The sequence below is a fragment of the Patagioenas fasciata genome, chromosome 2, assembly GCF_037038585.1.
Source record: "Patagioenas fasciata isolate bPatFas1 chromosome 2, bPatFas1.hap1, whole genome shotgun sequence".
Classification (NCBI taxonomy): domain Eukaryota; kingdom Metazoa; phylum Chordata; class Aves; order Columbiformes; family Columbidae; genus Patagioenas; species Patagioenas fasciata.
This window is the reverse complement of record NC_092521.1, coordinates 38,209,145-38,225,544: the sequence shown is the minus strand read 5'-3', so window position 1 is coordinate 38,225,544 and position 16,400 is coordinate 38,209,145. Positions and strand designations below refer to the sequence as shown.

Below are 16,400 nucleotides of genomic sequence, written 5' to 3'. Positions count from 1 at the left end.
CGTTAGCAGGTAATGAAGTTGCAATGTTTAGTCCATCAAAGAAGGAAAGTTTTGGTGTTTATTTACAATTTCCTTAAGGGAGATTTTTCAGCTCATCCAAAACACAGAAGTCACTCAGGTGTGATTATGTAGATACTGAGGTAAGGCAGTATCAAAAAATGTGGATGTTGTGCTTATGTCTCACTTATTCCAAGCAGCAGTGATGCAACAAGGCAGGAAAAAAATTGGCTACAACAAAAATTATGTGCAAAATAGATTAAAAAATACATTTTTTTAATTCAATGTCTCTAAACGTTATGTTTTCAATTACTGAAAGGGAATTATTTGGGAAGCCCAAATAAGGTAATTTGCTAAGCTCTCTGAACATTAACATTTTTTTAAATTGTAAAGAAAATACCCTGAAGATTTACCAGCAAATTGACTTCATCAACATTATCTCTCCTAGAAATATTGTTCTTTATAAAAGCACATGAGACTATTCTTTTGCTGGTTGAACCACTTCAACCCCTCTGCAGTGTAGGGCACAGGCTCAGCGTAAATGAGAGGAGAATCCTCCTCATTTCACTGGTTATTTGTATTCCAAAGGAGCAGATGCCTTCCAAATTATGCAAAAATCCACAGCGCATCTTGTACTATAGCAGATGAACAGGTTAATTTTTCTCTTTGCACATAATAAATCATAAGTGCTTTAACACCCATAGTCGCATTTCATGAACATAAACCTTCTGTTTAATAATGTCTGTTTACAACTAGAATCAGACATACAGTAATCTCTTGCCTGGGATAAACATTAATCCAGATCTGTCTAGAAAAATTATACAATTCATTACCATAAGTAATCTCTATTGTGCCCTGTGCTTAACCTTCATCTTTTTTCCTGTCCTATAATCTTGCAAATCCACTGGTGATGTATGATTGGCATCTGGTGCTAACGCAGCCCTCGCTGCACACAGCGCAGCTGAAAAAGCCCGACATGAAGACGTCACTTTGTGGGGCACCGCCGGTTCAGCTGACCACTTCTCAACAACTTTCACCAAAGGCTGAAAAAAAACCATGCAAGCCAGGGAGAAAAGGGTCTAACAATACTGTTTGCCACAGAGGGGCCATTTTAACTTTCCAAACCATAGTTACCCTCAAAAAAAATTAAAGGTATCGGTCTGATTTTCTCATAGCATCTCTGGTCAAACTGTCGCATACCCCATCCAAGCTGGAACATGCTGTGCCGGGGGACTTTAAGGAATTGAAATGGACGGGTACAGAAGTAGAACAAAAGCTATTATGAACATGTCAAAGCAGTTTGAGATTATTCACAGGCTCGATCACAATATTTAAGCAACAAGACATGACAGACAGTGTCTTTCCAGGGGCTTACGAACACTCTAACTGTGAGGAAAAGAATGAGGCCAAAGGCTTCAACCCCAAGAAAGGTAATCCCCAGAAATGTGGTGTCTAGAGTGTCTTCTTGTATTATGAGAGAGAGAACAAAGGAAACTTAGGACAGGAGAAAGCCAGCAAGTCTATCTTTCTATTTTTTTAAATTTAGCAGTTACAGTTTTCCCCCCAGATCTGCTGATAGCATTAGGTATTTTCTATCTATGAGCACAGGAAAAAATATTATCTTCCAAATATTTGTCCACAACACCATTTTTTGATACTTATAAAAGTATGCATACCTTAAATACCCCATCTAGACTATCTGCCTCAGTGATCGCCTGGAACTCTAAATTTCACAGGTTGAATACATGCACTATGAAACAGCATTGCTTGTAGAACAAGCCACATGAGCGATTTAGCAATATACAGTCCTCTACCTTTGAATTCTCAGCTTAAACACTTCCTATGGAGGTAAGGACTAAATGTTGCGCCTACCTGATCACTGCTTGGAAGCTTATGTGGAGTAAACAGATGCATCAGGACAAGTTTTGACAGAGAGATGCAGACACGGATTGACTCAGTGAGGAAGAAGAAACAAGAGCTCTTGGATGGAAAAAAACTCACTCTGCCATCGCCTATAATTCTGACTAGGTAAAGTGATTTCACACTTGGTACTGATAATCTCCTCTTTTTCATTAGAATAAAGATCACTTGTAAAAGAAAAGGAAAAACATTGAGAAAAAAGTAGCAAATACACTTTTGAGAACACCAAGGAGGGAAGAGTTTATCTGTGCTCCCAAAAAGAGCAGTACAGCAAAGACAGACTCTAGTGGCGATGTGAGACAAACTGGGAGCAATGCTGATGAAAACAAACCAACCAGTGAATATTTGTAGTGATTTTTTCTTTTTTTTTTCCTACAGAAAAATGAAATAATTTTGTTTAAAGTTTTTCATGTAAAGAACTCCTGGGATTTTAATAAAATTACTTTCAATTTTTTTAAAACTATTTTTTTTTCCTGTAAAAGCACACAAGCTTTTTGTTGTTAAGAACTCTAACTTGTAATCAATTCATCACAAGAACCTCTTCTTTTTTCCTATCTTCTAGTAATTTTGTTTGCATCATCCCCAAATATAAAAAAATACCAGTACTCAACAACTCGTTCAGTAGCTCTGAAGTATCGCTCTCTAGGAAATCATATTCCATTGCCATTTTTTAGGTTACATTATCTGAACAACTGTAGGTCAACATTCTAAATATCACCTCTACTACTGCATTTCAAACCTGTGTGTTGAAGAGTACATCTACGAATTCAGCCACTACTTGTATTAAGTGGTTGGGACGTTGCCTAAAAAGCCAAAAAGTGCGTAAATACCATTGTGGGAAAGTCGTCAGAACAGTTTAAAAATGGAAACCCACTGAAAAAACCTTTTTGGTTCAGGTTTTATCAGAGGCTGAAAATTCCCAGAAAAATCCTATGCAAAATGTAAAGTAAAATTTCATAACAGCCAGGACAGAAGTCATGGCAAAGACAGGACCTGGCCAATGTGACAACAACTCAGCAATATTTAAAGTTAATATAGATTCAGGGTATAGGGCCCCACCCTTGAAATCCTACTTTGTTTCTGCTCTGGGTGAGGTCAGTGAAAGCAGCCATGATCACCCAACACTTTCCCGGACCTAGACCAAGGTTATTCTGTTTTATATTTGAGATCACTTGCACAGCCAAGGGCTTTTCCTTTCTTAATTCAGCTTTAATCAAAGAAAAATAGGCTAGGAAGGGATGATGAGAGGCTACTTGTTCCATGTCTCATATCCTGGGTAGGGTGCTGTGCACTGATATTTTCTCTCATATTTTTCTATGCTATTCTTATAGATACTCAGTAAAGGAGTCTTTACAGTCTCCCCAAGCAATCTGTCCTCATTACCAGAAAGTTTCTCCTCACATATAACCTTTATCTTCATGTCATACCTCCAGCTCACTAGTTCTCATTCTGCTTGCGAAGGATAAGAGAATAAATGATTCCCTTCACTTCTGCAGGAGCACTTAATGTATTTAAAGGTACTTACCATGTTCACCCTTACTCTTCTTCAGGTTAAATAACCTCAATTTCTCCCAGTATTTCCTGATAACTGTTTTCTAGACCTCTACATATTTGTGTCATTCCTCTCTTGATTTTCTGAAGTTCACCTGCACCTTTCTTTCCTGCAGAGTCCTGCACTGAGCTCAGCAGAGCAATTACCTCTTCCATCTCAAGGGCAACGCACTTGACTTTGCCTCCCAGCCCAAACTTGGTTTTCTGTGCAAAATCACCACCGTCTTGATAAAACCCCAGCTTGGGAACCATTACAGCCCTCAGCTTTTTCCCAGAGAAAATGTTGTGGTCCTGTCCAGAAGCTGTTGATTAGTTCTCTGTGTTTTCCAGTTCACCATTTGGAATGCTAATCCCTCCTTTGCGGTCTTTCAGTCGCTCCTTTTTTGGTATTATCCACAAGCAGAAACACTTTTTCTCCTGTACTCATGTGAGAAGGATGAGATAAGAATACGAAGTCCACCAGTATTTCCTCTTACTACTATAAGGAACATATTTATGTTGCCCGTTAACTGACTTTACCTAAGAGAACCCAATGACTCTCGCCTAATATCCATCTCTTTCATAAGCCATTTCTGCACTTTAATATACTGCCTCACTGCAACACATGTTAAAACTGTATGCAGTAAGTAGCTCATAGTAGGAAATCATATTAACCGTCTGGCCTAGAAATGACAAGTGAAGTGTGGATAAGAATGTCAGCACTCCCCACAGAAATACAGTCAAACATGCAGAAATCATTCCTTATGTAATAAAGAGCAAACAAATAAATTCAGGAAATCTCAGAAACAGTGGTGGGACACCATCATGCTTAAAAAAACCTGGTAACATGGAAAGAGAACAGAATTTCAGATGGAGAGATACTGCATCTTCTGTGTGTAGCAACTGTATTTTCTTTGAGTATGTAGTATATAATTTCAGAAGTGAAAAAAATGTAAAAATCAAATATTATTTCCTACAAAACTGTATGAATGCTGAATAATGCAGGATGTTCATTAGAGAAAAGCAGGTAATGCAAATATACCCTTCATTTCATGTAACTGAGTTGTCCAAAAGTTTGTGATATTTTTTAAGTTCTCTGTAATCACTATAGAGAAAAGCAGAGAAAGGGAGTGAAAAGGCCTTCTGGAAATATTGGTCTTTAGTAATGATACAGACAGGTTAGAGTCGCTCGCTTAGGTAGCAAAGAGAGGATGACTCTCCTACATTTCCCTAATTCTGTCATGTCTCTTCCCACTGCCACCCTGACTGCCCATCCCTCTCTGTGTGCCTCCATGGATCTGCCACCACCATTCAGCCCCTTTCCCCACCCACTCTTCTTTCTCAAACTAAGCTCCTACTCAAATCCAGGGAGCCTCTGCTCTCACCTCCTGCACTATACTCTTAATCCAAATATCGTCCTCCTGGTTTCCTCTTCAGTCAAGTCCCTTCTTGAGTCCTGACCACCACTGGCACCACAGACATCAGGCAATGGCACAGAGAACGTGTAAGAGCTGCTGGTGGGTCTTGTCCAGCTTCCTCACCACGCTCTCCTGTTCGCCTGTACCCACCTGTTCTCTCCTGAGTTAGATAGAGGTAAGAACAGCCTTTCTATAGTGTATGTCTACACTGCACCTTGCAAAATTCATCTTAATTTGTTGGATTGACTAGTACCAGTAAAATCACTCTCTCTATTTCCCCTTCCTGGGAATATCAGCCATTTCTAAAAAGCACAGTTCATTCAGAATGCATGTTTCTGTATGTACATAAACACAGATTATGTGTATATATGCATACTTATTTCTATATATGCACACACATACGCATATATACAGAGAGTAACTTCACTATCAGAAAAATTGAGTGGTGTTGCATTTTTTTGTAACAGTAACATAAACATTTAGTTTTATTGCAATATTTAGTTTCATTGCAGTACAACACCGATGTTACAGCCATGGTGGTATTATAAGCATCAGTACCACCCTTTTGATTTGAGTGCATTATATCACTGTAGGCTAACAACAGAACACTGCAAAAAACTGTTCTCTTGCTTGCTCCGTCAACTATGCACATCATCTTCAAATACCAGCAGCCCACTTCTGATTTATCAAGGTAATTAACTAGACAAATGGGGCCACTTCCTCTGTCTTAAAATCTGCAGATGCATAGCTTCATAGGAATAAAAATGTCTACATTTGATCTTTAAAAAAGGATGCAATGCAGTTATGAAGTCTTCAATTAACAATTTCATGACTCCCACAGTTATTGTCATGCACATGCAGCACATGGTGACCCGCAAGCACTTCCCCTCCTCTCCCCCCATGAGTTTCAGATGTCAGACATTTCATGAATCATATTACAGAATTAACAGTCAAGGCATTTATGTTTTGCTTGAAAATGTATTGAAAAATTCCAAAGGATAGTCTGAACAGTTGAGTAAGTACAAAAATACCCCAGGTACCTTATTTAGTCCACCTACTTGTAAACAACACCTGAAGGTGAAATGATATCCTGAGAGAAGGTAACTAATCCTGCCACTAGTGCATATATCACAGAGAAACAGCAACTGAATAGTGTACTCAGGTAGATGTTTCAAAAGCCTTAATGTTTGTAAGATGGATACACTATTAGCAGGTCTTCTTGCTTTCAAAGTATTACACATACTTTCTTCCCAGATAGTTGTGTTTTTTTCTCTTTTTCCTTCCTTCTATTGCACATGTTCAGAGAAACAGGCTTGTAACTGGACAATCCAGTACACATTCATTCTCTCCTGTCTTATCTCCTGTCACCAGCCTAGACTGACATCTCAGTTTCTCCATCTGAACTGATTTTAATTCTCTCAGCAGAGGCTATAGGTGATTTATTTCAGCAGAAAGCATGTTGCAATCTGCAGTCCTTGTCTTTTGCTCCTCACTAATTGCAACAAATCTCTCCTTGTCTTCCCTCGCCCTAGACATTCTTCTACGTTCTTTCCTCACATCCTTCCTCCTCTTCCAAAACCTCCCTTGCAGCCTTTCCCTCCTTCTCCTTTTCCCCTGAGCTCTGCTCTGGCACTGCCTCTGCCTGCAGTAGCAAGAGGACTTTCTCAAGCCAGACTTTCTCAAAGTTCATAGTTGGGTAAGTCCTGTCCCTGCCTTAACTTCAGCTGTCAAAATTAGGGGGCAACAAACCTGATTATCTGTGAATTTATTTTTTCTAGGGCTGGGTAGTATTACCACACATAAGAGCAGGGCCCTTCCACAATTCATGTTACATGCTATGTGACAGCAATCCCACTGAGTATCTAGTCTGAAGTGAGTGGCTATGAAGCACAGACTTTTACTGAGCATTTCTGGGTAAGACTAGCCTGAACCTAGACCTCTCTTTATGAGGGAAATGCTTAGGTATCTTGAAACATTTTTGTTTTTTAAAGATTAAAAAAAAATACATATATTTCCCACAAAACAGCTGTTACTCCATTTTATTTAGCAAATACCAGAAAGAAGATTGTTGCAGCCTTCTCAGCGTGCCCACAGCTTTTCCTAGGATGCTGAAAGGCCTGATGAGAGGGATGGTTCTGCCCTCTCCTTCTTGGGTGGATTTGTGGAGCCTCTCATGCAGACACCTTGTGATCTGGGTGGTGAGTCCTGCGTCTTACAGACAATCTCTGCCCAACCTCCCCCTGGGGTGCTCTCATCTGCTTTTCCCTCCCCTGAGCATAAAACTCTGCTGATCCTGTAACAGAGTTAATATGTATTATTTTAAGAGCTTCAGTGCATTGTCTGCAAACAATGGTTTGATGCTTGGAAAATATATTCCTTTAATTGGTCTGCAGCTGCCCTTCTTAAATATTTATGTAAACCCTATTGTGTTCAAGGGCACAAGGGTTAAACCTAAACGAAGCTCCTGGCTTTGTATTTGTGTGAGTTCTCTGGAATGTACAACATCCTTGTTGGTTTTTGGTAATTAACTAATTCCAGTTTTAGGTAAATCAAGAATATATTTTCATTCTGCAGTCATAGAGAGTTAAAGTATTATTAATTGAAGATCGTAAGATGGAACAGTATCTGGGACATTATAGCTCTGAACATGTTTTAAATCCCTCTGCTGTGAAAGATGGAGTAGAAAATATAAATACAATTCTCAATTTCTTTAATTAAATTGAGTAAATGTCAACTTGGGGACTGTAATCAGAGACATTACAATTGCAAATTAATACTTGTTTTACTGTTTTCCTATGTTGTTTCCTGCACAAAATAATACTTGGGTTATAACAGGATCATATTTCTGAAGAGTCCAAGACTGTCCTAGATTTACAGAAACAGATTACCTTTTTAAACAAAAAGAAAAACCAACCAACAAACAAAAAACACAAACAAAACCAAATAAACAAAACCACAAACAAAACCAAACCCCGAACAGATACCATCCAATTGCATAATTTCCTAACTCAGTTCAAGAGCATAGGATAGATCTAAACTCCCTGAGACAGGTAACACTAATTTCTGTTTTCCTTCAAGTAAAAGGTTTGAATTTGAAAATTAGAAATTTCATTTAAGAAACGTTCAATATTTTCCAGCCAGCGATTCCAACTGATTACTATTGCACCTGTTTTAAAATGCACATAACTAACTGCTGAATCCCAAACATCAGATGAGGCAGCTGTCTATACACAGGACACAAAATTAATAGAAATTTCAAAGTTTTATGAAATCTTAAGAGTTTAAAACATTTCTATTGGGGAGATAATGAACTTTACAGGTTCTAATGTAAAGAAAGAGGGTGCAGCCAAAGAAAGGGATGAACATTCAGGACACCTCATCCATGTCAATATTACTGTGCAGAAATGGATGCAAACTTGGGACTGTGTCCAGGTGGCTCACCCATTCACCATTCTTGCTGAAAAGCCTTCGAGACTGACTGTACAGCCATGCATCTGGTACAGAAAGCCAAGGCTGTGGGCAGTTTTTTAGAATACACTCAAGGTTGCCCTCCCATGCAGCTTTGCACCTCAAATTTTGTCATACAACTCATGCTGGAAAGACAAAAATACCTCAGATTTCTTCCTATAAGGACCTTAATATTGCTTGCCAGAAGACGGCTGGGTCTGTAGAAGTCTGAAAATCCTCTAACTCAGGTTGCCAGTGAAGTTGATGTAAGATGTTCGGTCTAGTGAATGCCCTGGACATCAGACCCTGCTGGGATGAGCCACCTCTGATAGACTATAGATGCAGCTCACAATCTTATTTTCATCTGTACGCCCGAATCCAAAAGCATGTACTTCCCATTGTTCCAGTATTTGAATATTTGGAACCCAGTCAGGTTCTGCAATTTTTCCTTGTTCCAACTGAAAGCCATTGTGTCTTACAAGTACAATGGACTTTTTTTGTATCAAAGGGTGAATATCAAAAGCATCATAAACCAATGGAGAAATGTGCAAAACATGGACTCACTGAAGTCAATACTAGCTTTACTATTCAGACTAATCGTGAAAATATTTCGCGTCGTGTGCTGCACCAAGAAGCCAGGTATGGGGTGCGTCCTGAATGTCATATTAAAACCTACATGCTGTCCCATTGTTCATAAACAATGGGTGATATCATAGGGATGATGAGGAGTGCATCAAAGGCATGGTCAAAGGCTGCACTGGCCATTCTGAATTTTGTTTTGAGGGTAGGCAGGAATCCTGGGTAACAGGTTTTCCTAGCTGTAGCTCTACCTTGGTTATCAACTTGAGTCTAATTTAAGTTCTCTATCACTAATAATTGTTCCATTTATATGCTGCATTACGTACCTTTGGCTTTATTATTTTTCAATTAGAAAAAAAAATCCTAAGGAAAATGAAAATTTGAAATGAAAGGTTATCAGTAAAAGATTTTAACATTTCAATTCCGAGCATTTGCACCATTCTGATCCAATGTAGCCTTCTGTTAATGATACATCTGTCATTTTATTGACACCCCTAAACAGCTTTATTCTCTTTTCTAATTAAGAGACAAAGCTGATTATGTCAATCTATGAACTGACATCTGAGAGCTTTTGTTATAATGTAAGAAGCAATGAATATGACTATTGTTATGCTAAAACAAAAAACTTGGGAATTTTAACTGGAAAACCCAAGATAGCAAAATATATAATGGCTAAATTAAACTAGGTTCTTCGTATTAATGCCAAATGCACATGTGATTCTATTACATAATTAAATGAAAATACTGTGTGAAAAATTAATTCCAGTAATAGAAAACATAAAGCAACAATGATACATAATATGCCTGACTAAAATATGTGAGGAGAAATCATCAGATCATAAAATATCTCAAACAAATAAATGACAGACTAAGCCATCAATCCTCAAGGAAAAATTAAGCTGTTAAATAATCCAAAATGCTTGCATGTCAGGACGTGATTTCAGCTCGATCCTTCTGTTAAATCAAAGAAACCTGCTCAGTGTGCTCTCCCATGCAAAGCAATATATCTGGAAGTATTCTCCAGCATTGACCTATTAATTGGGAATGCAGAGAATATCCACTTTTCACCATATTCACTTTTCACCATTTCCCCCAAGTTACCATAAATGTTCCTCTGTTTTGTGAACCAGAATGGTTGCAACGATGGTCAGCCTGGTGAAGTGACAGATATTTTTAAAACAGTACTGTGGATGGGATGAAATGCTCACCACTGTGGGAAGGTCTTTGTGTTTGGATGGAGATAGCTAAGACTCTGAACAATCTCCCACACATCAGCATTGATTGCTGCAATCTGTCCTACCTAAAAAGGCCATGAAGAAGTTGGCAGCAGGTAAATTCCACAAAATCAGATGGTCTTCACTATTTTGCGATGTTAGCAGTTTTCAGACTGGAAGATAACGTGAAACAGTTTTTCCCTCAGCTGTGATTAAAGGCAACAGAGAGAGGTTGTGTGTCTCTTCTGGCAGTACTACATCTTCAGGACCACTGCTGGTGCTGAAACTCCTGACAGGAAAGCACTGACTCCTTTCCAAAGAACTCCACTGATCCCGTGTACGGGATTCCTGCGGATGGTCCTGGGTGTCTCCTCGGGACAGAGCTTGAAGTATTGCAGACTGATACAGCTCTCCTGGCATAATCTGAGCTAAATGAATTTACACCCTGCAGATCTAGTCCTCAGTTGCTGATGGTGTCAACCAGTGTTCACATACATCCAACTAACACATACATCTTTCTTTTTCCCTTTAAAAAATTCTGTTCTAAATTACTGGAAAAAAGACAAGACATGATAAGCTACGGTATCAACAGCATTCATTTTTAATTATGGATTACAGCATCTGTGCTCCCTCACATGCACACCACACCTGTGGTTATAAACTATCACTATTCTACCATTTGCTGTTCATGGGATCTTATTGTTTTGCCTAATGAGAGGCAGTGAGTGGCTGAATGTCTGTGACTTTCTATCTCTCCCTTCATGGAGGTTTAGTCAGTGGGGAAGGTCCTTCCTTATACTTTAATTAGAATAGATCTGGAAGTATAAATTATATCCTTTGAACTGGATGTGCAGGTTATGTGTATGTGTCTGCATAACCACAGAGATATGCAAGATAAGAGACGTCTACTACTTATAAGACCAATGGTCTTGCTCAGTACTTAAAAAAAATCACTCTACTTCTGTTGCACACCATGGAATACCCAGTTGATTGAAAATGAAGTTTTGGTAACTGTTTTAAGGAATTACTAAAAGGAATAATAATTTTTTTCTCTGCTGCAGGATCTCTTCTAACAGCACGCTCAATTACCTGTCACTACTAATCAGTTCGATAGAGTTCCAATTCTGATAGAGACCTGCTAGTAAGGTTGGGCTGCTTACTGCTTAATGAGAGAAAGGGGAGGTTTCAGAAAGTATGCTCTGTGGTTTGGAAAGCATCATGATCTTCTAAGCCATAAACATTTTGCTCGCACTGAAGTAGGAAGATTGGGATATTTACAGAAGAGTCTGGAAAGATACCACACTCTTAACTGCAGCTTCCATCACATATAGGGTCACCTTGGAAGTGACTGACAACAGCATCAACCCATCCAAATGCAAAATGTAAATTTCTGGAGTTAGGATTACTGAACAAAAACATATTGTTGATATTTGGTATTCATATTCTTTAGAAATTTCCTCTTAAAAGAAAAAAAGAAAGTAAAACCCAAATCACAGTCTCATGTTTTTTTTTTTCCTGTCTGGGATATGCATTTAGTTTATAGAGGTAGGTGAATAAAAAACAAATTAAAATCACAAGCTAGACTCAGTGGTATAAATCCACATAGCAGCATTCATTTAAGTATCACTATTGCTGGGCCAAAAGATTTTGGGTAAGGAAAAGTATCTGATTAACATTTTTACACTAACAAAACTGACCATTGTGGTCACAGAATCTGAACACCCACCAACATGTAGGTCCTACACACTTGGCACCATCACAATGAGATTCCCAGGGAAAGGGGACTCTATGTAATCTGAAGAACTCTCAAAAAATGCCATAGAAAAGCAGGTCATCATAAAGAAATCCTATGACTGCACCTGGTCATGGCAGAGTCACAGAATCTCTTGCCTGTGCTGGCATCAGTTCCCATCACAACCAGCTGCTGGACCTCTGCCAACCACATCAGAAGCGAGAGTCTTCCAGTAGAACAGGCATCACAGTAGTTTCTGTGATTTGCCTTCTCTTCTCCCCTGATTCCCCCTCACCCTCCTCCAAACAGTTCCTCTGGCTGGGCTGGAGGACATGGCCAAAGGAGAAGTACAGCCAAGCCTGCTCTGCCCCAGCAGCTCCTCACTGCTGTTGCAGGGTCACTGGCAGCCAGAATGATTTAGAGCATCCTTCAGGCTATTCTGACTTACAGTGAGGGATTCGACTGACTCATTGCTGCTCCAGGACTATGGGAACATAAAGCTACCTCAAAACCATTTTCAGACATCCCTGCTTCTGAGTTGTGCTATTTCATCCTTGCCTGTAATAAAAAAAACCCAAAACCCAACAAACGAAACTAAGAGCATGGGTTGTTTACACGTCTTGCAGCTGCAGCAATGGGGTGGTTTCTTTTGCCTTTCTCCTGCCTTCATTTTTTTCTGTCTGTTTTGGCTTTACAGATAGCTCTGGTAGAGTTCATAGCCTCGTGCTCCATCAGAGATGGTGATTCATGGCACTCTCTGCTCTACTGACTGGTCTTCCAAAGCTGAGGCTCCTGTCAGCCGCGGGGCTGCGGGAAGGCACACTGTGCCAGGGTTTGCTGTCGGCAAACAGGACAAGCGACCTTCTCGCGGTTCATGTGTGTGTGCCGTGCCCATCAGGAATCATTTTGTAATTTAGTGTCTTAATTTTTCAAGAATCAAATGCTAGTGACAGGCAAAACTGAAGACAGATCAACTGCCCAATTTCATTGCTTAGCAGCTTTGCTTATATTTTTACTCCAGAGGGACTCTGGTTTAAATTTTTGCATGGATAATCTTTTTTGATAGTGTACAGAAAATAACAAGCTACATTCATTCTACTGAGTTCTGTAGTATTCATGCACTTAATACATACTTTCTATATTGTCTTCCTTTTTAGGTTTGTAATTTTAATTTAATGCCCCGATTGCATATTTTTCACACTTATCCTCTTTGTCCTTTTCTTCTGTAACGTCTTTATTAAATACAATCTTTTTATTAAAAAGTACTTCATTTTTTTAATATCATTGCTTCTTCTCTATCACTACCTAGATTTTACATCTCATTAAGCAGACAGTTTTAATTTTACTTTTCTCTGACTGTTCCTTTTATTAGAACTGCTTCTTGTCTTGACCCTTTCATTTTATTTTTCTCTTCTGTAATTTGCTTTTATCCTGCCTAACTGACGTGTGTCTCTTTTCTAGTGTGCTTTTATTCCCTGTTACTCTCCTTGTGACTTCTCTTTGTTGCTCAGTGCTGACAGTGTTCTTCCCCATCCCCTGTGAGTGACAGTGACAGCATTTGAGTGGTAGCTGGCAGATTTAAGGACAAGAAGTATCTGTCTGAAAAGATTTTATTTGGTCTTATTTTTATTTTCACTGTAAAACCAGACCTCTCGAATCCTAGAGCACCAGGGGGCATTGTTTCATTTAGAAAATAAAAATTGTCATGATAGCTATTAACTTCCCAACAAGTCCACTGCAATACCAACCAGAGCCAAAGGAAAAAAAAAATCAAAATGGAGCTATTGTGTCAAATGCAGCAACCAAGGCGAGTTATGAGTCAAATGTTTTAATGCTTAAAGGTGAATATTATTCTGGAAAGCTGGTCCATGGTGAATCGGAAGTGTTGCACCCATGACCTATACCCTTGTACACCTCAGTGTTCAACTATAGCATCAAGGGGGAAATACAAGACCAGAAGTTACAATGGCAGCTCCTGAGCAGAAACCTGAATTTAATCAACAGTGGAAAATATTGACTGAAGTATCTAGAAGAAAAAGGCAGTGACAGTCATGGGAAATTACACATAAAGCTAAAGAAACAGCTTGAACTGCCATTAAAATGAATGGAAATGTAAAGCAGCAGGAGAAAGTGGAATATCCCCCAGGATCAGGCCCAGTGGCTAGATTTTAGTGAAATAATTAATAGGATGCATTTCATAATCAAGTGCAGGTTAATAACAAATGGAAGTGCAGCTTCACAGCTGGCTAAACTCGCAATAGCAACAGGCAATTCTATTACCACTAGTGAAACCATCCTGTTTGCCAAAGAAGAAGAGAAAAACAAGGCAGCAAAACTGTCTACAATTATGAGGGAAATCATCTATGTAACAACTTAACTAATGCCCAGAAGCCAAATGACTCATAGTATTAAGAAAATTAGAAAGGGTGCTCAGTAGTATTATATAATTCAGGACACGCACGTTATAATATTATGATCTTAACATGCCGGCAACAAATTTAAACACAATGCAATATACGGCTTCGAATCCTGAAGAACACAAGCAAAGGCTTAATTCAAACCATACTGCAGAATTGAGCCTGCAGTTGTTTACAGATTATGGTTCTATGTGTCCAAAGGTAGATTTTTTTGGATTTGTTTTTTGTTTAGGATTTCTTTTCATGTGATTTTATGCTTGAGTAGCTTGAAGAGCTCTTGCTCTAAGTGCATTTTTAAGGAAAAAGAAATGAGATGTAGGTATCCCTGAACTGCTTGCTGCAGGTGACAACCTCCTGATGGCACCGATGGATGGTGCTGCGTGAACCATGCACTCTGCTCACAGTGCCCAGCCTTGCTACAGCTCTGTGAGCTCAAGCTATTGCAACTCCAGCCCAGGGCAAAGCCACATACAGACCTCAAAAAGAAAGTAAGAACAAGCTTGTCATTCACCTAATCCATGAATCTGGGAAGGTTTCCAAATAAGGGTTAAAAAATGACCCCTTTTTCTGTTTGTTTGTTTAGGGCCCATTTGAACTATAACCAGAAGAATCACAGGTTCTCTTGACAAATATCTGCTGAAACCCATGCGACCTCCTGCAAGTCCAGATTTCCCCTAGGTAGAATCATAGAATCAGTTTTGGTTGGAAGAGACCTTTAATATCATCAAGTCCAACCATTACCTGCACTAAACCACATCCCTAAGAACCTCATTTATGCACCTTTTAAACACCTCCAGGGATGGTGACTCAACTACTTCCCTGGGCAGCCTGTTCCAATGCCTGACAACCCCTTCTGTGAAGAATTTCTTCCTGATATCCAATCTGAACCTTTCCTGGCACAACTTGAGGCCATTTCCTCTTGTCCTATCACTTGTTACTTGGGAGAATAGATCAACGCCCTCCATGCTACAACCTCCTTTCAGGTAGTTGTAGACAGCGATAAGGTCTCCACTCAGCCTCCTTTTCTCCAGGCTAAACAGCCCCAGTTCCCTCAGCCGCTCCTCATCAGACTTGTGCTCCAGACCCCTCACCAGCTTTGCTGCCCTTCTCTGAACTCTCCTCAGCACCTCAATGTCTTTCCTGTAGTGAGGGGCCCAACACTGAACACAGGATTTGAGGTGGGGCCTCACCAGCACTGAGTAGAATGGCAGAGCCTAGGAGATACTGTGTGTGCCACAACATGAAGTCAGCTGGAAGGCAGCAGAAATCAGACACCAAGTTCAAAACTCACACAGCAAAATTCTTACAGAGTAACTATTTCATGAATCTCCACTGCTTCATGTTGCCTTCAGCTTCTAAGCCTCTGCTGCTCTACATCTCAACAACGGGGCACCGCTGGTCACATCGTACTCTTCCCCTGAACAACATATTGATTCTCTATAAGAAAGAGAATCACACAGTAGACGCTTCTTGGTTTGCTGTAAAGACTGCTTAAGATTAGAGAAATACATGTCTGTGTATATATACATACAAATAAATAAAGAACCAACAAATCAAACACAAAAGCTTCATTTTATCCCTCCGTTACACGCAAACATTTTCCTACTACATGCAACAGATATATTAAGTTTCTTCATTTTTACTAACAAAGCCTATATTGACTTCTCTCCTTTACAATGAATAAACAACAAAGCATACACATTATTACACACACTTATACGGAGCTAACGCAATTCCTGCTATTTTCCTTACTATCAGTGCTCTATTTTACCTATTTGTGCTTTATCATTTTACTCTTACAACTGATATGACTTCAAATGCTCTTTTTCTTGTTATATTACAAGCAACCTGTTGAAGTCTAATTGAATGCCAGATAACTAATTTAATCTTGAGCTTCTACTGCCATCTGCAATATTAGCAAAATACTGTAGGTAAATTATAACCATATACCAAATTGATTAAGAATTTACAGTCCTTCAAGAAAACATTCAGCACAACAGCTTGCAGTAACTGTGTATTATTTTCCACATCTACTATCAACAATATCTTTTATTTATTTTCTTGTAAATTAGCATTTTAAAAAATAAGTGTTTATGCTTATTGTTTTCTTCATTCAGGTTTGTTTTGGAAATAATATGGCTAAGTT

At 39.1% G+C, this 16,400-nt stretch overlaps 1 protein-coding gene across 1 annotated transcript in view; it reads right to left on the bottom strand.

Moving 5' to 3' along the window:
* The window catches only part of CYP7B1 (cytochrome P450 family 7 subfamily B member 1), a 126,053-nt gene that overhangs the window by 25,891 nt on the left and 83,762 nt on the right, over positions 1–16,400 (bottom strand). The gene's annotated exons all lie outside the window — the stretch shown is intronic.